This window comes from Linepithema humile, chromosome 1 (assembly GCF_040581485.1).
Source record: "Linepithema humile isolate Giens D197 chromosome 1, Lhum_UNIL_v1.0, whole genome shotgun sequence".
NCBI lineage: Eukaryota > Metazoa > Arthropoda > Insecta > Hymenoptera > Formicidae > Linepithema > Linepithema humile.
In genome coordinates this window covers 25,552,664-25,579,341 of record NC_090128.1, presented here as the reverse complement: position 1 = coordinate 25,579,341, position 26,678 = coordinate 25,552,664, and the positions used below count along the sequence as shown (strand labels likewise).

At 34.5% G+C, this 26,678-nt stretch overlaps 1 protein-coding gene across 5 annotated transcripts in view; it reads left to right on the top strand.

The window, feature by feature from the left end:
• The first annotated feature begins 220 nt into the window (after positions 1-220).
• Positions 221-26,678, top strand: part of LOC105678070 (UNC93-like protein) — a 68,648-nt gene continuing 42,190 nt past the window's right edge. For 2 of the 5 annotated variants that reach the window (XM_012377095.2, XM_067357183.1), the window contains exon 1: positions 234-571. The gene's annotated coding sequence lies outside the window, so the exon portion shown is untranslated. Of the gene's footprint in view, positions 572-15,979; positions 16,452-26,678 lie in introns of those variants that run through there. The other 3 variants (XM_067357176.1, XM_067357194.1, XM_067357155.1) reach the window with 3 other exon arrangements.

Sequence of the window (26,678 nt, the reverse complement as noted above, 5' to 3'; positions counted from 1 at the left end):
AGTGCCTTAGTGAAATGCACCCTAAAAACAAGTTACGAGTCAAAAGAATGTAATTATAATTTTACATATTTTGTCATCACATTATCAAAAGCTCAACAATGTTAACACAGAAAGAAGATTGATATAAAATTCCAATAACAACACGCGTAATAAATAAGTCCATCGCGCAATAAATCCGGTCACATAAAGAATATATTTTATTTATATGATTTTCTCAGAAATAGAATATTACTAACCATTAGCAGTAAAATACTGGCCTTCCGCTAACAGATAAGCTCCGCCAATCTGCTTCGCCAAAGAACTATTAGCGCAAAGTTGCGCGTGATGTATTCAAAGTGTTTTTAGATTTTTTCCATTTGCTCCTGTAAAATTATCTACCACTATTAAAATTGACAATGCGACGTTTACGTGAAATTACTAACATGTTCAATATTTCATATAGGTGGAAAAAAGGATTTTTGTGCCACGACATTGCCATAATCTGGACGATGCAGTGCATACGTGACAGGTACCTGTGCCTGCCTGTGCCTCAAAGACGATGGAATGAACGAACGATATGTAGCATATGCACGTAAGTCTATCACAGTTATGTTTAAAATATTTTAAATAAAGAAAATCGAAAAGATTTAATGTGATAGAAAATCACAATAAAATGGGTCACTGTACATACATATAATAACCTCAAAAAAATTAATTAACGCCGAAATTTATTACCAATGTATTTTATACATTGATCTATTTCATTTTTCTTAATAATTCGGAAAGATTGGTTAATTTATTATAAAAAATGCAGATAAAATTTAAGCGCCAATATATTGCTTTCTAAAACTCAAGACATAAAACCATAATGCGCATTAATTATTATATTTATAAACTATAGTTATACATACAGTATAAATACATTTTGCAATAGCAAAATGTTTTTAGAATACTGTGAAGTTAACATTGCATTAAATCATATATATATATATACAAAATAACAGTGCAAATTTAATGAAAAGTGCTATCGTAATTCGTGTTTTGCGTTTAACAATATATTGCTTTTAAACGTTTACCATATTCAGTGAATATTATTCACGATACGGTGTTTTAATAATATGATATCTCTTGTTTTTAAGTAAAGGTGTGCAAAGTGTTAAAAGTATATAGCATTGGACACTTGCTTAAATGTGCAATTATGTATTATTTAAATTCAACATTTTTTACTTCCTTATCTTATCAATTTCCATAATTATCACTGGACAGTTTTTCAATGTATATCATTTTATACCAATTCCACATTATATGTCGGCTCTTATTTTTTTCAGTAATATAAATTGCTTCTTAACGTTGTGATAACATGATTCATGTTTTTTTTCAAGGTAGTGTTCAGTTATTGTAAACACTTTTAAAATTTATAGTTTTTTAATTATCTCTGATTTTATATAAATAGAATTTTAGTATTTTTTGCATTAAGCTTTGTCTATTGTTGATCAAATTTTTATTGCAATTTATTACATTACAATAAAAATTTATGATTGCAGCCAAAATTTGATCAGCGATAGATGAGGGAAAAAACTTATTGCGGAAACTGCTAAAGTTTTATTTATATAAAAAGTAGCCAATCATGAATTATGAAAGTTACTACAATATTTTGCGTAATATAAGACGAATTTACTTGTATTCAATATTTTACAATTTATAATACATTATATCTTTGATCGCTTGTTTTTAACAAATTTGTTTTATCAAACACTACAAAATAATATATTTTTAGAAAGATTGATATTACACGTTAACTCAATTTCTTAGATAGTTCAGAAAAACTTTGGTTTTTCTTTTCCGTCGAAATTGTCAAGATATAACCGATAAAAATTTATGTTAGATGTCGATGTACAGGACGTGTACTCGAAAGCGTGTCATGCTTTTGCGAAATAATATTGTTTTGCTAATGTTTGTGGCGTTCGCGCACCTTCGCTCATAAGTACGACGAACGACCGTGTTATGTAATCGCAGTCCATCTTCTTCCTTCGGACGGTAATGCTACATTTCGTAGACGGGAACAATAACCTCAGATGACGTAAAAAAGCGCGATAAAATCACCGATTGGCATGCGTGAATGCACCTGTCGCGCGAATACAATGTTGCTTATTATTACATTTTCTATTAATACAATCCGATGTCTGACGTACAATACGTTTTACATATTACATGATTACGTTTATTGTATCACGAAATTATTAACATGAATTATTAAAATCTTGCTATATATATGTAAAATCGATAGGCATGAAACCTTGTATACATCATTCAGTATTGATAGCTGAATCCTTTCTCATGATGCAATTATCGGTCGATGTTACAAATGCAAGGTTTTCAAGGCGTAAATATATTATTTGTTACTTAAATATTTATAAACAAATTAAAATAATTATTATTTGACGAAATAAGATACTCAACTTGTTTAATTATTTACAATTGGTATTTTTTATAGCAATAATGAGTATCAGAAATTTTTTTATTATTGTTATGTGTTAATATACATAAAAATGACAAAATTATATATACAGGGTGACCCATTTTAATCTATCACTCCAAATATTTCCGTTCCCTTGCATTTTACAAGAAAATGTTTCAGACAAATGTTGTATGGTTTCAAGGGGGCCATAAAATGATTTTATTGATTTGACCTTGGATAGTCGTTTAAAGGTCACACGAAGGTCACCTTTAATTTCTTAAATTGAAACCTCCATTTTTCATTACATATTCTTATAGCTTATTTTGAGAGCTTTCCAAAACACTATAATAAAGGTATTTTCCATTAAGTATTTGTCTTGTTGTTATGAGGTTTAAAAGTTACGATACTGCCGGCATTAGCGTTATCCGAGATAGTCTGCCATATCACAGATCTTCTTAAAAAAACTTTCTACGTATTGAGAAAAATGCTATGGTATCAAGAGAAATCAAACGTGATTTGACTTAAGGAATATTTTTCCAAACTACTAATCGAGTTCTTTTGTGTAACCAATCATTTTTAAAGGTCACATTGATTTCTCTTGATACCATAGGATTTTTCTCAATACGTAGAAAGTTTTTTTAAGAAGGTCTGTGATATGGCAGACTATCCGCTTACAGATATCTCGGATAACGCTAATGCCGGCAGTATCGTAACTTTTAAACCTCATAACGCGACAAATATTTAATGAAAAATAACTTTATTATAGTGTTTTGGAAAGCTCTCAAAATAAGCTATAAGAATATGTAATGAAAAATGGAGGTTTTAATTTAAAAAATTGAAGGTGACCTTCGTGTGACCTTTAAACGATTATCCAAGGTCAAACCAATGAAATCATTTTATGGCCCCCTTGAAACCATACAACATTTGTCTGAAACATTTTCTTGTAAAATGCAAGGGAACGAAAATATTTGGGGTGATAGATTAAAATGGGTCACCCTGTATATATATTTTATCTTATGCACATATTGCGCATGGTAATAATAACTAATTGTAAAAAAAGAATGATATTAAGTTGTCATAGCAATTGCCTGATTAGTCAACATCACAAATTGCATCTGTCAGGTATATTAGAAGTGACGTCATATATTGTCAGCAGATATTAAGCTGTCCGCTGATTGCATTGACGACACCAAATAGGTCGTAATTTTTGTTTGCGTAAAAGTGGTCAGAGAACGCTGATTTTCCGGTCAGAAAAAATGAGATTATATTTGAATTGGATTTTTCATATCTTCAAATACACGTTTATTAAAAGCAATTAAGAAAATAATCCGCGGGAAAACCGTTCATTACTTCTTGTTCTTATTGCGTAAAGGCGGTTAAGAGATATTAGATTTCATCAATTTTAATATTCAATTTAAGATTATTTTTCAATAATCTTAAAATAAATTTATACAATGCAAAATAGGTTACATAGCAAAGAAATAAGGACTATAAAAATATTACTGTGAGATATACGCGAATGTCAAAATTCGAAAATAAATATTGCAATTAATTGCTATCAGTTACATTTTAACTTTCTGTTAAAATGTAACTGATAGCCATAAATTTTTTTAGATACTATAATATTTTTTGTCACGCCAGCTGATTTGGAACCGGCCTAGACAGGTCTGCTCGTGCCCGCCCAATTATAATTGCAGAAAGTGGATGAGAGTCAATTAATTAACGATCCATATATTACAATCCAAACTAGGTTGTTAACACTATGCGAACGTTCTGCAAAGAGTTGAATATTTTACATTTATCATCTTGCTTCTTTAAACTTGAAAGACATAGCTGTTTTACTATACTTTTGTTCTGCAAATTATTAGACGTGACTGCAAGATCTGATCGATTTACAAATGTCAGATACTACAATTTTTTCAAGTTTTGCTTGATAAGTGTTTTATAACACGTGGTCAATTCCGATATTTAGAAACGCAGAAGGAAGAACGCTCGCAAATCGTCTTCGATAATACGTGCGTAATCATAATTTTGATCGTTGATAAATTTCTCTTTTTACAGTCTGCGTCATGTTACGTTGTTGTATTCGCGAGTGTCGGTATTATTAGATAAAAATCGTAAAAAATCTTGGTTGATAGTAATTTAGATCTTATTTGTTGCCACGTCACTTTGTCGCGTGCTCCAGGAAAGTTGTATATAAAACAATTGTCGCGTATATGTCGCGAAGAGAGGGCGTAAATAGAGTAGTCGGTCAAGTACATTCACGTGATTCAAAAAGACCTTAATTCATCATACATATGTTCGTGCTACTCTTGAAGATTGCATTTATCAAAGATACGGTTATTATTACATTGTTGAAGAAGTTGGTACCGCTAACGGTATTTGAAGAAGGAAGATACGTCTCACTTTCGGACGACTTTAATATTAAAGAATCCAAGCGTCAAGGTTTAATTACTTTTGATAACGTTTCGAGAATTTCTGTGCTCTACTTGTGTAGAAAAGAATAATTTTTACCGTTTTCTGTAATAATTAACGTGAAATGTACGATACGTATTTATAGAGAAATTATTTTAATTTCCTTGGTTGGCTCCTTAAGAACGTCACTTGCCGAAAATTATACGACATATTATCAGCGACTTATATCGGTCAAGGTTGAGATATCTGTGGGGAATTCGTTATATTACACTTCGAGCGAAGAATACACCGAGTGATTCTTTATTATGCGTACAGGAGAGCGTGTGTATACGTGAGTGTAGTTAAATTATACAGATTCGCGCGTAAGTCGTGCATAAATCGTTTGGCACTTTTCGCGATCTCAAGGTGAAAATCGAATCACGCGCCAATCGATGTACTGTATGGTGTATTTTAATCTCTTTGCACTTTATTTTGTCAATACTTACGACCAATTTTCATTCTAAGCGCGAAGCGTACAACAGAGTTATTCGTCGTCAATATTTTAATCGTCTTCACATTTACGTGTTTTATTACAACTTTGGTTTCTAGATTGCATCATTGCGCGGATCAAATCATTAGAATCTTCGAAGAATAGATTTTAGGAAAAGAATAGAATAGATTACGGGAAAACGAGTCGGTTTACGACAATACGATTGCCTTCAAAATTGTCAAATGCTAGATTGGATGAGCAATAAAAATATCCACTTCCAACTGGTACGAACCGCCACGCGGAGGAAAACAGGTGGGAATTATCGGAAAACATTGTGTTTCTCGGTATTTACTGTTAACACTTCATGCGAATGATTTCACTCTTTCTTCCATTCATGAACGTTCGACATCGTCGCTTGAGACACTTTCTGCGTGTACAAGTTATTATATCGTTAATCACTATGTAAGCGCAATCCAGTCGTACTGGATTCAACATTGCATCGGTAATGTTGGAAAATTACGCGACAGCTTTAGGAATATTGGGTGTTTACGATAATTCAAGTTCGAGTTAGTTTCACTAGGGCCGAAAAATGAGATAGACATAACCATCTAGAATCTTTATGATTTATGACAACTCGACGCTGTCTTGTATTGCTTGAGTTAAATTAATTGAATTTGTTGAGTTTATAGAGCAAATTTTATTGTAATAAAAAAATGTCAACTGCAAATCAGTCTATGAAAGAAACAAATAATGTTGGTATGTATGTTGGTATACTTCTTTAATAGATATAATTATATATATATGTATATAATTATATTTATTAAACTCAACAAATTCAATGAATTTAACTCAAGCAATACAAGACAGCGTCGAGTTGTCATGAATCATAAAGGTTCTAGATGGTTATGTATATCTCATTGTCGGTCCTAGTGAAACTAACTCGAACTTGAATTATTGTAAACACCCATTACCTGCTCACCTAGAAAATATCAGCCGAGTTAGACGTGACAGGATAGAATAGACGTCTCGCTTCTTCTGAAGGGAGGGAAACGTTCGTCGCGCCGTTTAATGTCCATTGACGCCTCCGTGAGTCATCCGCCGTCTTAATAATCTGACAGTTTTCTCGACGCTCACAAGACGTACGCATACAATGCGGATTCGCAATACACGAAGACACGACGGATGCAAATTTCTGCTTATACGTCCTTTGTATAAACATACTTATCATAAATGCACGGAGATGAATGTGTTAAATTGCGATACGAATCTTATGTATTTATGCGATCATACATTCTTTTTATGTAATGAAAATTTTTATTTATGGATATTTCTAATGGAGCTATTTTACATTTGCACACTAAGAATATAATTACGCTCGATTAAAATCTTAGAATCTACGTAAATACAAATTCATGAAAGTCTCAATATTATTACAATACTGAGAATCAATCGAGATGTTGCTAGAATGTTCATTATAAAATCTCGCTTATTGCTTATCATAACGCGTTGCACTCACGACATCAGCTTCGTTGACAATAGCAGAGTACATGAGGAAAATTTACGAAGATGAATTTCCTGTATAAATCGTAATACTTCCGGCCGAGTGATAACACGAAACGCGTTGCATCACGAGCAGTAAAAGTGACAAGTTCCGCCGATTGGCCGATTGCTTTGCATATATTTTCCACGTGGCGTCGAAGCATATATAAATCAGAATTACGCAACGTATATCGGAAGTCCTCGCCAGAGTGCTTTGATCCTCATAGCGATCACGAGAGATCCTTCCGCCCGATTTATGCGACCGGAAATGCGCCGTAAAGAGTTTTCGAGAAACTCTCGGGAAATAATAAATGCTTCGTATGCTGGTACGATATTGTGGTATCACTATAATAGATCGATTGACCGCATTGTGAAAGCTAAAACAAACTAATGTGAAAGTTAAAACAAGGAATTATGTACACATTGTTATTGCTAATTGCTACTTTTGCACGCGTACTAAATAATGATTGAATTACACCGGAATTACAGTATATAATTAATATAAATGTTGGTTTAAAATTACAAAACGTATTGATACAATACTTATTGTTTCTTAAATTGTTTACAAATTTGATTCTTTTAATTAGCAGAAATAATAAATGCAAAATTGAGATATAGATATTCTTAATTTGCCATCGGTAAATATTACACGATAAAAATATATGTGTTATCTCAAAGTACACATTGATACAAGTTTCGTGCAAATTCTTCATATATATCTCAGGCTTATCATTCAAAATTAAACAAGATTTTTGACATACAAGATATCTCACTTCGCATTATTTTATAACGATAGATTTTTTGACCAATTTGGAATCGAAATTATCTTAGCAAAAATCAATGTTATCTTTCAGTTTATATTTCGTAACAAAGTCTCAAATCAAATTTTGTGGCCGAAGAATTTATCTTTGAAAAATAATACGGCAGAAGTGAATTATTTTATATTAAAGATTACGTTTAAATATTTTTTGTGAATTTTTTGTGAATAAAAGGCGGATATAAAAACACGATAAATTTTTTTTCTCGGAAAAGCAGCATAAAAACAACACAGAACCGTGAGAAATTACTGCTCGAGGATGTGACGCATCGAGAACATGCTTCGGAACATGTATTCATTCGCAGGAACGCGTTACATCGTTATTACATGCGAACGGTGATAGAATGAGGTAGGCGCCAGACACGATGTCGTCCTTTTCTGTACTGACTGTTAACGCATCGGCGATAATCATGCTCGCATAATTAGAGGAAAATATTGATCTTGGTGCAAATTAATACGGCAAATAGTTTAGCGCGAATATACGAGTATTTAGCTCGCGTTAATTTCGTGTGAATAAATCTTGGTGATTTCCGCAATACGCAACTCTTGTCTCTCTCCGGGAACTCTCCACTGAAAAGACTTGATCACATAACTTCCGTCTCGGGGTCCAGCTATGAATAATATCAACAATTATAGTTAAAGATTGACGTATAAAAAAATATTACTGGAATTTAGAAATTGGAAGATGGACAGAAAAAGTGATTTTGCATTCTGAAAAGATGATAAAATTTTATATTATGTCTACTTTCGTCAAAATCTAACATAAAAATATTTCAACCGTCTATTAGGGTTGTTATTTTTTATATTTTCGAAGTTTCAAAGACTTCGAAAATAAATTCCATTTAACATTTGAATATACTCGTTTCAAACTAATTGTTGTTATTTTTGAAGCTTCGAAGTTAACTTCGAAATTTCGAAGATTAACGTGTCTTCCAAGATGTCAAAAGTAACAACGCTACCGTCTATGAAATGTGTGCTTTAGAAAGAATTTTCTAAAATACACATATCTGTAATTATTATGTTCAAAGTTTAGTTTTATAGCACTTGCATTTTTTTTTTTTTATTTTAGTGTAAATATAAAAAAGTTTTCTCTGTTCTTGCATTCATGATAATTATACTTTTAATATGTTACTTAAAAATACTATAGACTTCGCGGCCATTATTGTTGCCAATTGCTCGTCGAAATTTTCAAATATTAATTATTTGGCTTACTTCTCATTACGATAAGAAACAAACTCGGTTTTGTTATTTTTATCTCTTCAATTAAAATAAGCAGCGCGTATTCGATTCTGGGCGACACTCGTTTCAACCAGTTTTGCTTTCGAAAACACAATTTTGAGTAATTTATCGCACTGAATCAATGCACCGAGTCTATCCTGCTTTGAACTGCGATACGTACCCTCTACGTTAATTGAATGACGTTTGCATTACGTGTTCTCGTCGCGTCTGTCCAAACACGATCACAGTATTTTCTCAAGTCAGTTTTCGGTTGCACCTGATTACGTTATTATGTATCACATAGTCTGGTTTGCACGTGCGCGATAATAATATGATCGGAGTATTACTTAATATTGACGCACACGGTTAACATTTTGCGCATAAAGTATTTTTATTAAATGTTAAAAAAACATACGCAGTCTTGCGACTCCCAAGTTTTTGATCGTCACTGATAAGTGAACTTTTGATAAGTGTCACACGGTACACCTGTGATTTTGCGTCATGTGACATCTCGATTAACTCACTTTGACTATTAATTTATTTTTTTTGTTCGATATAATCTTATCTGTGTTCATAGATAGACAAATGAATATCATGTTTATTTAATTACAACTGCACGTAACAACGTAGTACTGCAGTTGGCACATTCAACATTGAAATGTGTTTGTAAGACATGTGTGCTGTTACAACGATTCTGGGTATGCTTATTATTAAAAGCTATTAAGTTCATTAATTAGTTTTAGCCAAAATCAATCGGACTGTTTATATGTTTTGTAACGTGATAATGTTTGATACAAATTACGAATTTGTTCCAGTACAATCCGGTTAAGAATTTTATTATAATTACCACGTGTCTCGACAGTGCGAAATGACGCAAAATCCGTGACAAGCGAGAATTGCTATCCCGTTATTTCGACTGATGTGTAAACTTTCACGTTCTCTCAAGCGCACTTTCCGTCGAACTTCACGTTTCATCGATTAACAAAAAATTCGATCGACGGAAGTGCATGATCTCACAGTAGCGGAAGTAGTAATGTCATAGAATTGGTTGTAGCGGAGTTGAGTAACATCAATCAATTATTTTTAATGTAACGTTATTATCAATAATTTTTTCTTAAATTATTTTATCACATATAGGTCAGTTTTTTACGAGTTATATTTAACAAACTAATGATACATTAATTTTATGTGATAAATAAAATTGTTTGTCTCATCTGCTTGATGACAACTGATTATAATCTCGCTAATCTGTGACGACAGTTTCGATTTGATCGCGATAGTTCTCTTCCAGATCGATAATATCTACAGTTGAGATAATTAAGTACCATTTAATTTCAACGCGCGACACACTTTCGTATGCAAATAATCATAGATTGAAAGCGTAATGTCTGTATTCATCGCGATGTTTGTTCATCTTGTCAAAGGATTAAAGGACCGTGTACGGTAGCGCATGATTTACTGAGATTTTTAACGCAAAACTGTAACACACGAAAGTGGAGCATTGTACCACCTTGAAACGATATGCGCGAATTCTTACGATCGCCTTGAGCACATGGTGCGTCGGGGGAACCCTTGACCTCCGCCGCTATCATTGTCTTGGCCCATATACATATGTCGCACCTTGTTATCGGTCGCGCCGTGATAAAACCAGTTTGACATTGGGACCGAGCAAATTTCTTAATTTTTCTGTTTGCTCCTTGAGGCGCCGTAAAGACAGACTTTTTTACATTTTAGAGAAAAAAGAATTAATTTACGGTAGGCAACGAGAGATAAGCTCGTTACAATTTAATTACAATCGTGCGGCATTTTCGTACGCATTTTAATTACAATTGTGTTTAGTTCTTATTTCCATATGTATCACACATTTATTTCGCCTAAATGACGGATGCGTCGTGTTTGCTTTCCAAACATCGCCGATTAAGTTTTTTAGTTTAAGCATTCGCTGGAAAACAAAATAATTGCTCTTCTGCTATTGACACACGAGTTGATTGACACACGAGTTGATCCGTCCGTTTAACATTCGAAATTCTCACCAATTGTTAATTATGTACTTATATGCCTTGCTAAAAAATCAATCGTTTATTTTCAAACTTGAATTTGCGTATTCTGAAGCCGTAACGATTTTAGGCAGTGATAAATTAATTAATTTTTGTTTGAATTACGATCACGATTGATCGAGAAAGAGCGATTATTTGCCAGGCAATTATAATTATAATATATCGTGCGAGGAGCAGGAGATATTTTTAAAACTTGAGAAGAACGCTGCAAACAACTCTTTACTTGAAATAATTTGCATTTTTCCGTCGTGAAGTTTCACAAATCAGATGTGAATGTAACGAGTTTAACGACGCGACAATCATTTGTATGGCTTTTGTACGTGGTCGCAGTCTCAGCACAAACACCGAGCATAATTTGTGTTGTCTTTCATTGAAAGCTTGCATGTTGACATGCAGCTATTGTTCGATAACTCGCCGAACGGAGTACCTCGTTATCTCGCCGAATAGCAAATCCGTTGGAAAAAAATATTGCGACAAAATCAAACGTGCAACAAGAGACGATTTATTATTGAAGTATCCCGCTTATACTATTTTAAGACGGTTCACTCGTCTTCTCACTGCGATATGTTCTGAAAGAACTTATAGCACGCGATATTTTAAATTAATTTTTGATATTATAAATATGTGAAATTATTAAAAGTAAAAAAATTAATGAGAAAATATTAAGAGTGAAAACTATAATTTATTAAAAATAATATAAAAATATTAAGAAAGAGAATGAGAAAGGTTTGCTTGTCACCGTAATTCGAGCACGGCACAGCAAACACGTTAAACAAAATGCCAGAACTCATTGAGGCGTACAGCGCACTAAACCGATCGACAATCGCGAATAACGTATTAGGTGCACCTGTTACGACATGCGAGTGACGAATTCGTTTGTGAAAAATTTATCGCAAGGATATTCAGGTGTCCATCACGCATAGGCCTTTACGATTCCATCAACGGTGCAGACCTCGCCGAATCTCAATTGAAAATTACATCTCAAGGGCCGATTATTAAGCTACGAATACATATTCGATTGTATTCGGTTGATCGCACAATGAGAAACGTGATTCAGTCGGTGATTATTAAGACGGTGTATTATTCATGCGAAATTTCTCGAATACTGCAAGCTTATTGTCGCTAAGCCCTTGTCCTTCTCGGAATGATTTGTAACAGACTACTGATAACCTCGAGGTAATTCTCAGACGGTAGCTTGTTTAAGCAGCAAATCGCAAGCTAGCGATGACAATGATACTTTTTACGATTTGTTTGCGCCGTGACGTTGACTTGACACGATGTGACGACACTCCTCGGCTGCTAGTCACGATGACAACCAGCACGGCGATAACGGTGGTGCAAATTAATGTGCACTCGATAAGTGAGCGCCATATTTTCTTTGCGATCAGCTTGAAAAATGTTGCGGAGAAAGTATTGTTTGCCACGATCACGCGGCAAATAGAGAACGCCTTCTCCGTTTCGGCTTTGTTCGGTGAAAGGCATTAAGTTATTTTATTGATTTCAAAAACTTTATCATTGATTGAATTTCGAATCGATGCGGGTATCAGTATGACTTATGGAGAGATGTCGATTGTTTTGTATTTTTCTAGCTCTATCTTTTAATATTTTAGTTATGTGATTTAGTTTTATTTTTCATTATGAAGGTAACAATTCTAAATGAACAAAAGATCACACATTGTTATAATAAAACAAATTTAATAGATTTTTATAATTTGTATATGAGATTTTCGGATATTCTATGCTCAATTTTACTTAATATTTATTTTTTTAAATTGTGTGTGTGTTATATTTAGTAATAATATTTTTTATTACATTTTATTATTTCAAAGTTTCATAAAACAATAGCGTCCTAGAATTAAAACTGCAGACTTGAAAGTTGGCGTATTCGCAATAATGAATAGCGCGCACGATTGCGCTAAGCCGATTAAAATTACAAGACGTGTTTAAAGAGCAGCAATGATTCCCGATACGATGTCGCGGTAGCAACTATTAGAAAAGGACAAAGAAAGACGAGGTGCGAGGTGATCAAGGAGAAGTAGTGTACGCGTACGTAGCCGGCATCTGAAATAAGTGACTCTTTCACCTTGCGTTTAAGCACGGTACACCAATATCGATTATCGTTACGACTCGTGGAAAAAAACCGATGACATCCTATCGATTTACATGTTCAACGAACAGACACTTTTCATTTTTTTCTAATATAGGTTTATGTTGAATATTAACGTATCAACAATCAATTTTGAATAGATGTAGGAGGAAATGCAATTAGTATTTTTTTTTAAACAGCCACGCAATTCTTGCCTGACTGGAATAAGAAAGCTCGATTCATATAGGAGTCACGTAATTGAATAATAACTACATACACTAGTAAGAGGTAATGAACGCGTCCGGCTAATAGCAGACTATTATGTTTGGAAAAACGTTACGAAACACTATCAGAAAATAATGAGGTAATGTGCAACCGGGCAGTTATCGAATACGTTGTACCAAAATGCAATGTCTTCTTATCGAATGGAATACTTAAGAATATTCGAGAACATTCGAGACATTTTTTATGCGTCTGCTATTTTAATTTGAAACAATATTTTTTTACATAACTCATTCGTTAATTGACAATTATTAAAACACGTGAATAAAAGAGAAAATTTAAATTTTTAGAAAACCTTAATTTAAAATAAATACATTTATTTTACAAATTTTATATTAATAATAATATTTCTCACACGTGAAAGTATAATAACATTAATAGACATAGCGTATCTTTTTTTATGTTTAATAAAATGTCTTTATGATAAGATAATTGATTGAATTTATGGTTTAAGATAATTAATGCGCGCGCTTTTATTATCCTGTTTTAATAACCTTCTCTCGCATCCGAAAGTAGAGGGGACAGCATCCTACCAATACTTACTTGGTGGTGTCTTAGGTCGTTTCGCGTGACGTCACGTGGTAACGAATCTTCAAGTACTGTCGCGAGTGATAGGACTCTCCGAGTTCTTGCGCGGACGCGATACATAGTGCAACCGGCGATCGGCGAGTGCAATTTCCGAGACGCGCTCCGTGTCGTCGATAACGGGAAAATTCTTTTCGCGAGCGGTGTATAGTCTATGTATAGTCACGCAGAAACGTGTCGCGTCGTATACATCGATAAACTTTAATTTTTTTCAAGAGAAATTACCGATAAAAAACTGTGCAACTTGTCATCCTGTCTTCGACAGACTGGTATGTCTTTCAATTTCAATATTTACTAAAATATTGCGATACTTGACTGTTGTATCATTAGACTCGATTGATGGCTGATTTATTATTAATCTTAATCTATTTTTAATCACATTTAACATTTTGATGAAGATGATACTTGCGGCAAATTATTTGAATTTTAATTCTTTTGACTTTTATTTAAATTTAAATGTGAAATATTTGCATCCTGTCGAAGAGTTATAAGTGCTTTGATTCTGGAGCAGATGCGTGGGTTATATATGTCACTCATTATTTTAATTCAATATTTTACTGTGCCACTGAAATTCACAAACCAAGCCTTTTTTAGCGAATTAGCTCTATTTTATGTTTGACACATACAAAAACGTACAAAAGATTTATTAAGAAAATTCTATAGATATTATTCGACGATAAAGATTTAGTTTAAATATTTCGCGTGGATCCGTATGATATTTTTCTAAGTACATTTACATATTTCATACAAAGAAAACTGTGTGAAACTGTTTTAATAACGTGATCAGTTTCTAGAATTTTTATTTTAGATATATTATTGCGAATTATCTTGGATATTTTAATTGCTGAAACATCTTTATCATTTCATCGTTATATTTTTCTTAGCATTGTATATAGTCACGCGACACGATAATATAAAACAATTTTAAAAAATTGCTGAGCACTTTAATAACGCGACTTGATGATTTTAATCATTCAGCCTTGACATTCAAACAATGTTTCTTGTTATGTGGCTGCTTGGTCGAAAGTAATTTGCACATTGAGGAAAAGTACTCCGTGGAAAACAGAGTGACCCAGTGACATGTGAAACGCATTGGTGCAAAACTTTCGTTTTTCTGTTCGTGAAAGTGTGACCCATGTTGTTTAATTATCGTTATTAATATGAGCTCATCTCTTCTTCATCATCGCGGTAATATACGCGCGACAACGAGCAGTTCACGTCCAAGCAATTCGATGCATAATCAAGCATGTATCCAATCACATATCTTGCGACTCATTATTTTCCGCTTGATGCTTCATGTAATGACATTTCCGAAGGCAGATTTGTTGTAAATCCGTGGTAAAACTTACTCGCGAATTTATGTGTTACATCAATCGAGAATGTTTGATCCCGAATTTTTATACAATATTTACGTATTTAACACACTATATGTCTATTTAACATATTGTGCTTCTTTAATATTAAAATGGCATTTATACGTAAAAAATAATATATTTTGCTTTTTGTCTCTAAATATGTATATTGATTTCGGTCAAATCCGCGCACTTTTTTAAAGTTGAAAATATCAGAAGTCATCAAACTAAAAATTGATAATTGTTTTATTACCGAAGAATCAATATTTCCAAAATTACATAACGTGGAAAATAATTTTTTCCTTATAAGAAGGAAACAATTTTGTGTAGAACATGTAGCATTATTGGAATTACCTGAACCATTGAATCACATAATTGCAATAAGCACAAGTAGAACGGCGCTCCGAGCACTTATTAAAATTTGGTAAAATTGAAAAGTAAGAGGAGACTTGAAGGGGATAAGTGGGAAGTAACTTTAGGGAAATACGCTGGGCGCGCACGCGATTTAAGGCGCCGCGAATTTGGTCTCGTGTGTGTGCAAAATTTAATACGCACGTGCGTGCCCCCCGGCGTTCGCCCGACGGCGACACGGCACGGCCAGTGACACAGAAGAGACACATGAAGAGACAGTAAGAGTGAGAGAGAGGTTTCGAACAGGTGGAAAGGAGGAGGTGGAGGAGGTGGTGGTAAGGGAGGTGGGGGAGGAGTAGGCAAAGGCGCACCGTGTGTACAGAGAGAAAACGACGACCGCGACTCGCGAACGAACCCGCGGAGCAGAGAGTCGGCGAACCGCTCACCGATTCCAAAGTCCATCGGCAGTCAGGCAGGTTCAGTTGTCTCCGAACCCCCGAACTGTTCGGACGCGTTCTGCAAAGGTAGATTTTCATCCCGCGTACGCGAACACGCTTCTCGGGCGACTCACAATCGACACACGCACGCACCGCCGAAAGATCGAAAGTACACGGGCGCAATTCGATCGGACGAAGGAGACAAATCGATTCGGAAAAATTGATTCGTCCGACATCCGCGAGAACGAGCTAACCACGGCTGTCAAAGAAGAGGTTCTCACCCTCTGGTGCGTCGATAGAGCGACCCTTCGCGAGAACCAACCACCTGTCTTTCTGTCTGTCGTTTCCACCGAGACGAAGGGGAAGGCGAGATCGTCGCTGTCTCGAACGATCGATCTGCTAAGACGTGAGTATCGTAACGGGGAATGTATGGGATCGCTTCCGATAGGGGTGAGTTTTTGCCAGAACTCTTCATTACGAACCACGCGTACACGCGCGTAATCGATACAAATGAGTCATGTTTTAGACGAGAGAGAGATAATTCCACCTCGCGTTTAGAAAGTAAAGATGCCAAAGTAGGGATCGCGAATACCGCGATGGAGAACGAGAATGCATATAGATAACACGTGTCCATTGGATATTTATGGTCGGCATGAATGCAAAATCAAGTGACAGGTTTTCGAAATGTTTCACGTTGAAACTTAACCACAGAACGCGATGATAATATTATTTAACATGTTGAATATTCGATATTTGAGATGAACACTCGAAGAGAGTGTGGTTTTTTTTAGTTTTATGTGGAATATAAAAAAGTAAATAAAAAGTTTCCATTATATTCCGCAGCAATATTATTATACAAAACTTTAAACACAGAAAGAATTGAGAAAAAATATGTATAAGAAATAATACATAATTGATTTAACTCTTGAACATTTGATATTTTATTTGTAGCCGGCAATAATATAAGAAATAAATTCAGAAAGTAAATATTATTTGTATAATAATTTTTTTTTCATCTTTTATTTCTTATATGAAAGTGAAAACAATATATTCAAGATACTTTTTTTCCTACAAAATATCGTGCATTCTGAAAAATATTTGTTTTGTCTATAGCGAGGCATTCGTACGCGTGCAGTTTTACGTCGCGTACGATATATGCGCGAATCGTTATGTTCGCTTGCTACAAGCAGTCCGCGATACTGGACGCGCTTCGTTCCAGTGATGTGGTGCTACGATTGCTCTGATATATAGTACACTCGATGCTACGAAGAAAACGTGATATAGCTATTGCGATTATTCCGCGCGATTGTTTTGGGACGGACTTTCAATAATGAATAGATAAATCCCCTTCACTTCACGATGGCATCGCATCGCGACATTCATGTGTGCGTTGCATAATTTATCGTCGCCTCATTTTTAATGTCATTATAAACGATGGTTATGTGCAAAACTACTTAATAAAATTTCTATATTTCTACAATATTTGCATTGTAACATTATAAAAACCACCCACTTGTGTGACAGTCACAAATCAAACATCAAATATTAATTGTATATTGTGTAATTAAAGTCGAATTATATTTTTATTATTTAAAATAAGGAGCATAACGTGCCGCGATGTGTTCAGAAATACTTTTTTAAATTTCTAAAAGGATCGGGAAAATCGATTTAAGCTCTTTGCAATACGAACTATCTTAATAGCCATCCAATTCTGCTTTCGTGAAGAATAGTTGTATGTAGTTGACACAAAAAACGAGTGGTTTTCGCACTGTAATACATATTCATAGGTGTTCGTAGATGCTTTCACTTGAATATCAGATGTGTTCAGAGAAAAGTGCGTGTTGCACGTGAGTTATAAATGATCGCCCGGTTATATATTCGATATGCTTGATCGGATTATTCGCCTGATATGTATTATATATTATGTCGTAAGACAGCCAATGAAATACTTATTAACGATTATACTTATTAACGATTATATATTTCTATATTGTGCGATTAAGAGACATTAAGACCGATTATATCAATTACGTTTTCAATTCGAATTACGTTAGAAATTCTACACGAAAGATAAATTACAGAAAGTGTTATTACTTAACTAATTTCACTTGACCGGAAGTAAGACTTGAACTTCGATTCGCCGGCGGCCGTTTTTGATATACAAACGCAACGAAGGAAAGCTTTGGCGATCCTTTCTAAAGAAACGTATAATTAGCATGACACATTCTGCAGGAATTTCAATAAGGATTGTTATACTTGCGAGTGAATTTTCTTTTGCAGCACGTTGTTCGTGATATTACGACGTTTTTAATGATAATAATTTTGCAATTTTGTTAAGCGGAATTTTTTTTTCTGGTAGAATTAGAACGCAATTTTATTGCATATTGCAAAAGTGAGACTATTTAACCCAGTCGTCAGAATTTTGCCTCTTACAATTAACTCGAGAAAAAATATTGATCAAATATTTAACAATTTTGGCACAAAAAATATTTTTGTATATTTAAAACCAATCTTAGAGAGAGAGAAGTGTTCAAAATCTTTCTCTTTTTTTAATTGATGAGTTTTTGATAAAACCGCTTGTTTAAAAAAAATTGAACAAGTTGTGGCGAAAAAATTTACATATATACTTCCGATTAAGCACACATCACTGCTATCATTTTATTTTATATTAATCTCACAATTACGAAAATGATTTATAGTGCTCGTTTGCGTATTAATATCAACAGAAATGATAGCGCCAATTGCGCTATCTCTCTAACATATTCTATATGACTAATTATTTCTATTTGTATCACACGATTATGGATGTGTTTATATAATATTGAGGCGACGAGGCGACTTGATAATGACTAATTAAAGTCGCGATAAGAATAATGAAATATTTCAAAAGCCACACGGGAGGCTACGTGATGTGCGCTATGATGCGCGGTAATGTAATGAGGCAGAATGGAGTTACGAGAGCATCTAATGATTGCGTTATACTCGGCGATCTTTTACAATGTTAGAATTTAGAGTCCATAGTATGTGTATAATCACACGTACCGACGTGTGCATGTGTTGGTCTTCCTGTTTTCGAACGCGCGTTCTTTATAATCACCCGAGATGTAAAGACTTTCAGCTCGATACACAGTATTCGCCAGCACTGAATAATAATGATTTATCCTTTTTTCGACGTAACCATATCGCTCGCAGTCCGAATAGTCGCCCTTCCTTATATTCATTAGGTGTTCTTATTCCTCTTCTTTTCGTTCGACGGGACATTACGAAGAGCGAGTAACAAAATCTTTAGCTTTGATGTGTTGAAAAGACGCTGGCAAATCGTTAAGACGTTTACGACTGCGAAGTACGATACTTAAAATAGCGTCGTGTGCATTTAAAGGCACAAGTCATAGTTAAAGAATAAAGATAACATTATGCTTTCCGGCTTATTTGACATGCTGTGCAAGTCCGCCGAAACTCTGCTTGTGTATATCTTATTGAAAGAGAAGAATACAAAAATTTATTTTCTGCATTCGTAATACAATACAAATTATCTTGATCAAATTATTTGCAACTGCAAGATATTAATATATTACGGTAATATAAAATGTAGAATATTTTTTATTTCCCGCAATTTATAATTCAAATTTGATGTGTTACATCATACAAGAATTGAATTTTTATTCAACATATTTGTAAGATATTTAATACTGCCGTGTTACTATTATTTAATTTTTCAATTATTAAAATAAATGAAGAAGGTTTTATAAAATATATTTGGCAGCGTGATGCTGCCCGGCGGCTGACAGCATGACAGGTGGATGGCAACTATAGCGTGAAACGTAAGACTCGTGTCTCTGCGTCTCATAATTTGGGAGAATTTAATTTCTTATGAATTTATTTAATTAAATAATTAATTAAATTATAGACGTTAGACGCGCCGAGATATAAAATCAATCTTTTAATTATAAATTAAACTTATATCAAATACACAACTATTCCAATAAATTCTGTATGCCTGTTAGGAATTTAAATTTGAACATTAGTAGATTTAGTAGCTAGATTTACAGAACGAAAGTAATGTTAATCACTTGTCAATATTTCGATGATAATCGAGACTTGATATTTTAAGTAAATACACACGCTTTAGCGTAGGCGGCACGCCAATCTCATAACGGTTATTACATTTACAGTTAGTTTTACGCATTTCTCGCAGAAGTGCTAATAAACGTCAGTTAGTTAGCTTCGAACGAAGTTCAGGATTGATCGCTAGCCGATGCTGGCGTCAAAGATTTTTGCACTAAACTATTATATTCTTTTGCATGAAGACCGCATGTTGATGAGAACATATCTTGCCTGGTGATCCGTTGTGAAACGGTTGTAACATTCACGAGTCGATCGTATCGCGTACTTTCTAAACCGTGGTGAATATAATATCCGGCCACGTGCGTGCATTTGTCTCGCGTCTCAGTCAGCCTAACCGTACACGCGCATGCAGATGCAATAAAGTCACGTAGCGAGTACACGAGTATGTCACTGACGATACATCGATGAGATTATCGACAGCGGATTGTGCGTAACGATTTCGTAGAAAATCGCACGCTATCAATTAATCAGCAGTTCTTAATTATAATGTTCGTAAAAAAATTACCCCCATTAAACAATTCTTTCTGTCTGTAAAACTTGGTTTTACAATGTATTAATCCGTAACGTTTAAGCACAGACTTTTTCTTAAATGAAAATTTCTTATTATTGTTATCATCTCTTTATTTCCTCATCAAGAAAATTTTGCTGGACGCTTGTTTTGAAATGCATCGATTTTTTGATAAACAGTGTGTCTTTCATATGACAGAAGTCGCAAACAATTACTCATGCTGAGTTTTGCTCGTTAGATTTTTGTAGAGATTATTCTAGAATGGCCTTTATTAACTTTGCCTACTCTTTTTTTTTTTTAATTTAGCCGTTGGAGGAGTGTACTTAGTTTAATCTTGTTTTGTATAGAACAAAATGCATATAAATACGTTTGCTATATTTAACCTGCGATTGCACGCGGAGATATGACGAAATTAAATTGCGCCAGAATGAAAACGTTGTATATGTGAAAAATTAATAGGAAGTGAGTGGCGTGTGTTGCGTGTTCAGCCCGTGTTCTACATCGTGTTTGGAGACGCGCATTGGGCATTAGCATGATGCGAATATAATTACGATTCACATGGTTGAAAATTGTTCAGCGCTGCAATTATTTTCCGCGCGTTATTCTCGCTGTGTTTAGTCATATTTCATGTGATACACTACGACGGCCTTGCGCGGTATGAAAGGCATTCTCGCCAAGTACGTAGTCGGGTATTAATTTGATCGAACAGCATCGCCTTTCACAGTTTCCCGCGCATCGCAATCGCCGGAGGAGTGTCCGGGGCGAGCATTATTGAGAAAGTTGAATGCAACGAAGCATTGTTGTTAATAAATAATCTAATTTAACAAGGTGGAACAATGCGCTGACGCGACCGATGTGCATACGCCAACGCATGCACGCAGCTGAGTTTTGCACGTGTGCAAATAATGCGTAATCTTTTCATGGCCGAACGTGATATACAAAGTATGTATACGGGACTAATGTTTCACGAAACGCATTCCGCGAGACATTTTGTCAATTACGCACCCTAGTTAACATCGACAAATATATGACGAATATCATCTTGCGCGAAAATTCGCGATGTGCGACTCTATGCGGCCGTGTGCATTTAAATGCCCGCACGCACTGAATTCGCCTCGCGCATGCATGCCAAAGCACGCGGCACCTTTTCTTTTCGCAAGGACCTTTCGTGTCGCCTCCGTGTGTATCGAATGGATCGGTGCCATCTCTGACCCTGATGACGAGAGGAAGATACCCGCGTAGAAACTTGCGCCGAAGGCCGGTTGAGCTATAAAAAAACATTTATAATATCGTGTGATTTCTTTGACAAAAAGGATAAAAAGAAATTAACAAAAATTGTCGATTTTGCAGTCGTCGCAATGGCGTTCGACATTGGGCAATTCTAAGTGAGTCGTTTACGCGTGGATTAAATGATACATGATTGGTAAACATGATTACGCCCGTAACGAGAACTGTCATCATTCGCTGCACGTGTTAAAAGGAACGTCTACTCTTTTTTCGCTTTGTAGATCGATAACGGTAATTAGAATGATTAGCGAGGTTCTTTAAACGGCCGATCGTTTTTCGATCGTCGATCGATGATCGATAATATAGCCGCAGGCTTCAATTACCGTTACAGATCAGTTTATCTTTCTTGTGCGTTGCCCAACGACGTGTATGACACCGTCTGATCGATCGATTTGATTCGCTAAGAAAGATATTCGCGCTTCGAATCTTGTACTCGCAATTCTCATGACAATTGAAAGAGAGAGAGAAAGAGATTGCCCGAATAATATAAAGTCCGTATCAGACTATGCATTAGAGATCGAATATTGCGAATTGGAGACTGGAATTCGATTCATCAGGATAAAATGTGCTAAGATTAAGATTACTTAACAGGTTGAATTCTAAAATCTATAACTTGCAATCTTCAGTCTCCAATGCATATATTTTAATAGTGTGGCAATTGGTGAATTTCTTAAACGCCTTATAAATATGCGATTTCTCTCAGACAATATTACTTTGAATAAGGTCATTTATTTTAATATTTCGACGCGTGTTTATCGAATTAGAGAATCAACCAATTAACTTTTTATCACACAATAGTCTGGCGTCTAGTCGTTAAAATTAGAAAAATGACTAGAAAATATACACGACACTGGATTTGTTAATATTTTCCCAGTCTTTTAGTTTAATCCCAGAATAACTGGCAATTAATATTAATATAATTTTACAAATAACATATTTTCAGTGTGGAGACAAATAATATTAATATTTTATTTATGAAAGCCACGGGAGAAAAAATTGATACAGAGATTTACAATATGCCATGACATTTCTTTTACTAATAAACTAATAAAAAAGAATTTAATAACCTAATAAAAAGCTTTTGAGTTCTGTTTACTATTTTAACTGGTTGATTGACTGCAAATTTATGCGTACTTTTTGCATATATGTTTTAATATAATAATGAAGGTTAGAGTGTATTAAAGAAAAATTATAGAGTCGAAAAAGAATTTCCACCGGATATTTCTAATCACTTCGCAAACGCGGCCGCGTGTTTATTGTCATTTTATTGTCATTAGGAATCATTAGTAAACTGTTTTATCAAGTTGGATCTTACGTAAGGATATACCACTTAAATTGCGGTGTGTGAATCGCAACGATGAAACATATCCTGTTAATTTTCTTTGTCTTTCGAGGAAACCAAACGAATATAAAAACAGGGAGATTGCGAAAAGTATAGGTTTTACACCTCAGGCGCTGTAATTATATTACAAATTATTTTCGTAGGCAGCCACTCACATGTTTTTTTTTTATACACTACAAGCGATAAATTTTTATTTATTTATTTTTTTCCATTTATTATGCTAAATATATGTTTGATCAATTTCTATATTTACATGAATAATAATTAGTAATATTACTACCATATATTTCATAAAGCACTTTATAGATTTTTAATGCGATGCAAATTAAAATTATAAAAACCTGATTTGCATCGAAATAGGAATGTTTGTTGATCATATCGGCGATTCGTACACAAATTGGATTATAATGCGTGAGCGATTCGACAAATGTCGCAAAAAAAGAAGTGAATCCGAAAGAGTCTCCGTAAGTGATTTGTTTGCAATACTGACGACATCCAAAGCCGATAATTTTAAAGATTCTCCGTTACCTGACCGTTTCACTGTCTTCTCCCCTTTCGTTTCACCCGGAAACACGCGCACGCGGTTATGTCAAATTGAGCAATCGCTGAATGTAGATATCGTCGTCGGGATGGAGTGGGAAAAACACAGTTTGTCAATTTAATAGCATCTCGAGATAAATGCAAACAGTTTGCGCGTGTACATCCTGTGTAAACAGCCCCACGTTCCGCGGATAGATTCTCTTTTGCGCTCACTCGCACCTTGTGGCCTCGATTCGTCGCTGCGGCCTTCCTAGATTATCCGAGACGTTTGTAGACTCCCAAAGAGAGGACGCGAAAGTGTACCAGTGGTAATTTTTTTTATTTATAGAAATTTGAGTACGCTTTTTGTTTCTCGAGCTCTTGGATCACGTATTTAGTTAACGTATCTTAGATCACGTATTAACGCTGCAAATATTTATTAATTAATTTGTCATTAGTATTGTCAAAATATACCTCATTTTTATTATTATCATTATTATGCATAAGTCACTTATTAATATATTTTATTTCTGAATAAAAATATAAATTTTGATCCAGTTAACAATAATATGCTTATTTTTTATATTTTAAATATATTTCTAATTTCTTAATATTGCGCAAACTTCTGGAATCTATACGTGTTATAAAAGCTTGAGAAATGTTATCTTTTACATATAATTGCAACAATACGTTGCAAAAGTATGATTATTATCTAATCACACGTCTAACATCTCTGTTATGATAGTCGCTTTTTCATCGTGAAACCAAATGCAATCTGGCAATAGTACAGATATGATATGAGTGAACCTTCGTAAGGGGCAGGAGAAAGGCGAAGGAAACGGAGAGAGATTTGAATGTCGGCCGAGAGGCTTTGCTATACCTTGACTTTATCTTGACCACAGATTATATTCCGGCTTGTTTTAAATTATGTTTTTCATTGCAATTAAAATATATATTAATAATTTTTTTGGATTATATACATTAATGTCTCACTATGTCACATCTCAGGTAGCACATGTTCGTTTCATATACGTTTAAGAAACATATATGAAACGAACATGTGCTACCTGGGATTAGTGTCATTCTGAAACATCAAATAAATGATTCATATTTATGAAATCCTTATTTGATTTTGAATAATCTCTGAAGTCAAACAACACTTCATAAATAATATTTTTACATCTTATTAATATACGACGTTCGAAATAATTAAGTTGTTAAGTTAATAATTTTTCAATGTAATGCAAAATTCATGAAGCATAAAGTCGAAAGTTCTTTTCCGTTCTACACTTACCCGAAAAAAAAGCGGTACACTGAAAATGTGGGAAAAATTCATCAAATTTCAACTGACGATAACTTTGTAAATAATAAAGATAGAAAGTTCTATAAAATATGGAAATGAAGCTAAAAATCTCTACTTTAAGAATCAATTTATTTCAATGTTGCAAAATAAATTTATTGAAAATGGCGGATGACAAAGCGCGAGCATGCAAAATTGAAAAATAATGGTTCGAGTTTGCGACGGTGCACGGTATAAACAAAAAATTGTAGCTTATTGGGATCAAAAGCGTACGAAAGTACAGAGTCTCCTCTTTAAAATGCTTTTTTATGCATCTCGATACGATGATTTTTCGCCGAGAGATTCGCATTTGAAGAAAAAGGCAGATTCTTACTTCTAGGCCTCTCACTTACAGTACAGTCTGCAAATCGTTCTCCAACGTGACGGTATACTCGTTCTCGTCCGTCTGAAGAATACAGACAAAAACGAGATTCGTCGTTAAAAAGAACGGTACTCCATTCTGCATATGTCCAGCCTGCATGCTCGACAGCAAAATTGAGTCGAGTTACGCGATGGCGACGCATAAGCGAAGGTACATTTGCTGGCCTGCGCGGAAAAAGACCGTGTTCCGCTAATCTGTTTCGAATAGTGTCAACGGATACATTACATTCGCGGACATCTCTTAAATTGTTTCAAATTTGAACAGCCGTTCGATGTCTGTCTCTTAATGAATTTAAAACAATAAATCGGTCATCGTTTTCATTCGTACAACGAGGACGTCCCGAACCAGGTCTTCTTTGGACAGAATTAGTCTCCAAGTACCTAGCATAAGCACGTTGCACGGTTGACACTGATAAATCAAGTGCCTCAGCAACGTACCTTCGACTTCTCCCATCTTCAATTAACGCTACAACTTGAGCAGCTTTTTCAGGACTTATCGTCGCCATAATTGACCAATAATTTCAATGCGAAAAGATTAATTATTGTTTACTTTGACGAAATCGTACGAATAAGTAACGCGTCTCAAAAGAAAAAGATCAAGAGAAATCAAGCACTCTTCTCGCAATGTGCGGTCGAGCATAAACAAAAAGTCAGGGCGGAGAAATCACAAAAGATCTGCAGACATCTTCGGATGCAAAACAATTGATTGAAAAATAATGGTTCGAGTTTGCGACGGTGCACGGTATAAACAAAAAATTGTAGCTTATTGGGATCAAAAGCGTACGAAAGTACAGAGTCTCCTCTTTAAAATGCTTTTTTATGCATCTCGATACGATGATTTTTCGCTGAGAGATTCGCATTTGAAGTAAGAATCTGCCTTTTTCTTCAAATGCGAATCTCTCGGCGAAAAATCATCGTATCGAGATGCATAAAAAAGCATTTTAAAGAGGAGACTCTGTACTTTCGTACGCTTTTGATCCCAATAAGCTACAATTTTTTGTTTATACCGTGCACCGTCGCAAACTCGAACCATTATTTTTCAATTTTGCATGCTCGCGTTTTGTCATCCGCCATTTTCAATAAATTTATTTTGCAACATTGAAATAAATTGATTCTTAAAGTAGAGATTTTT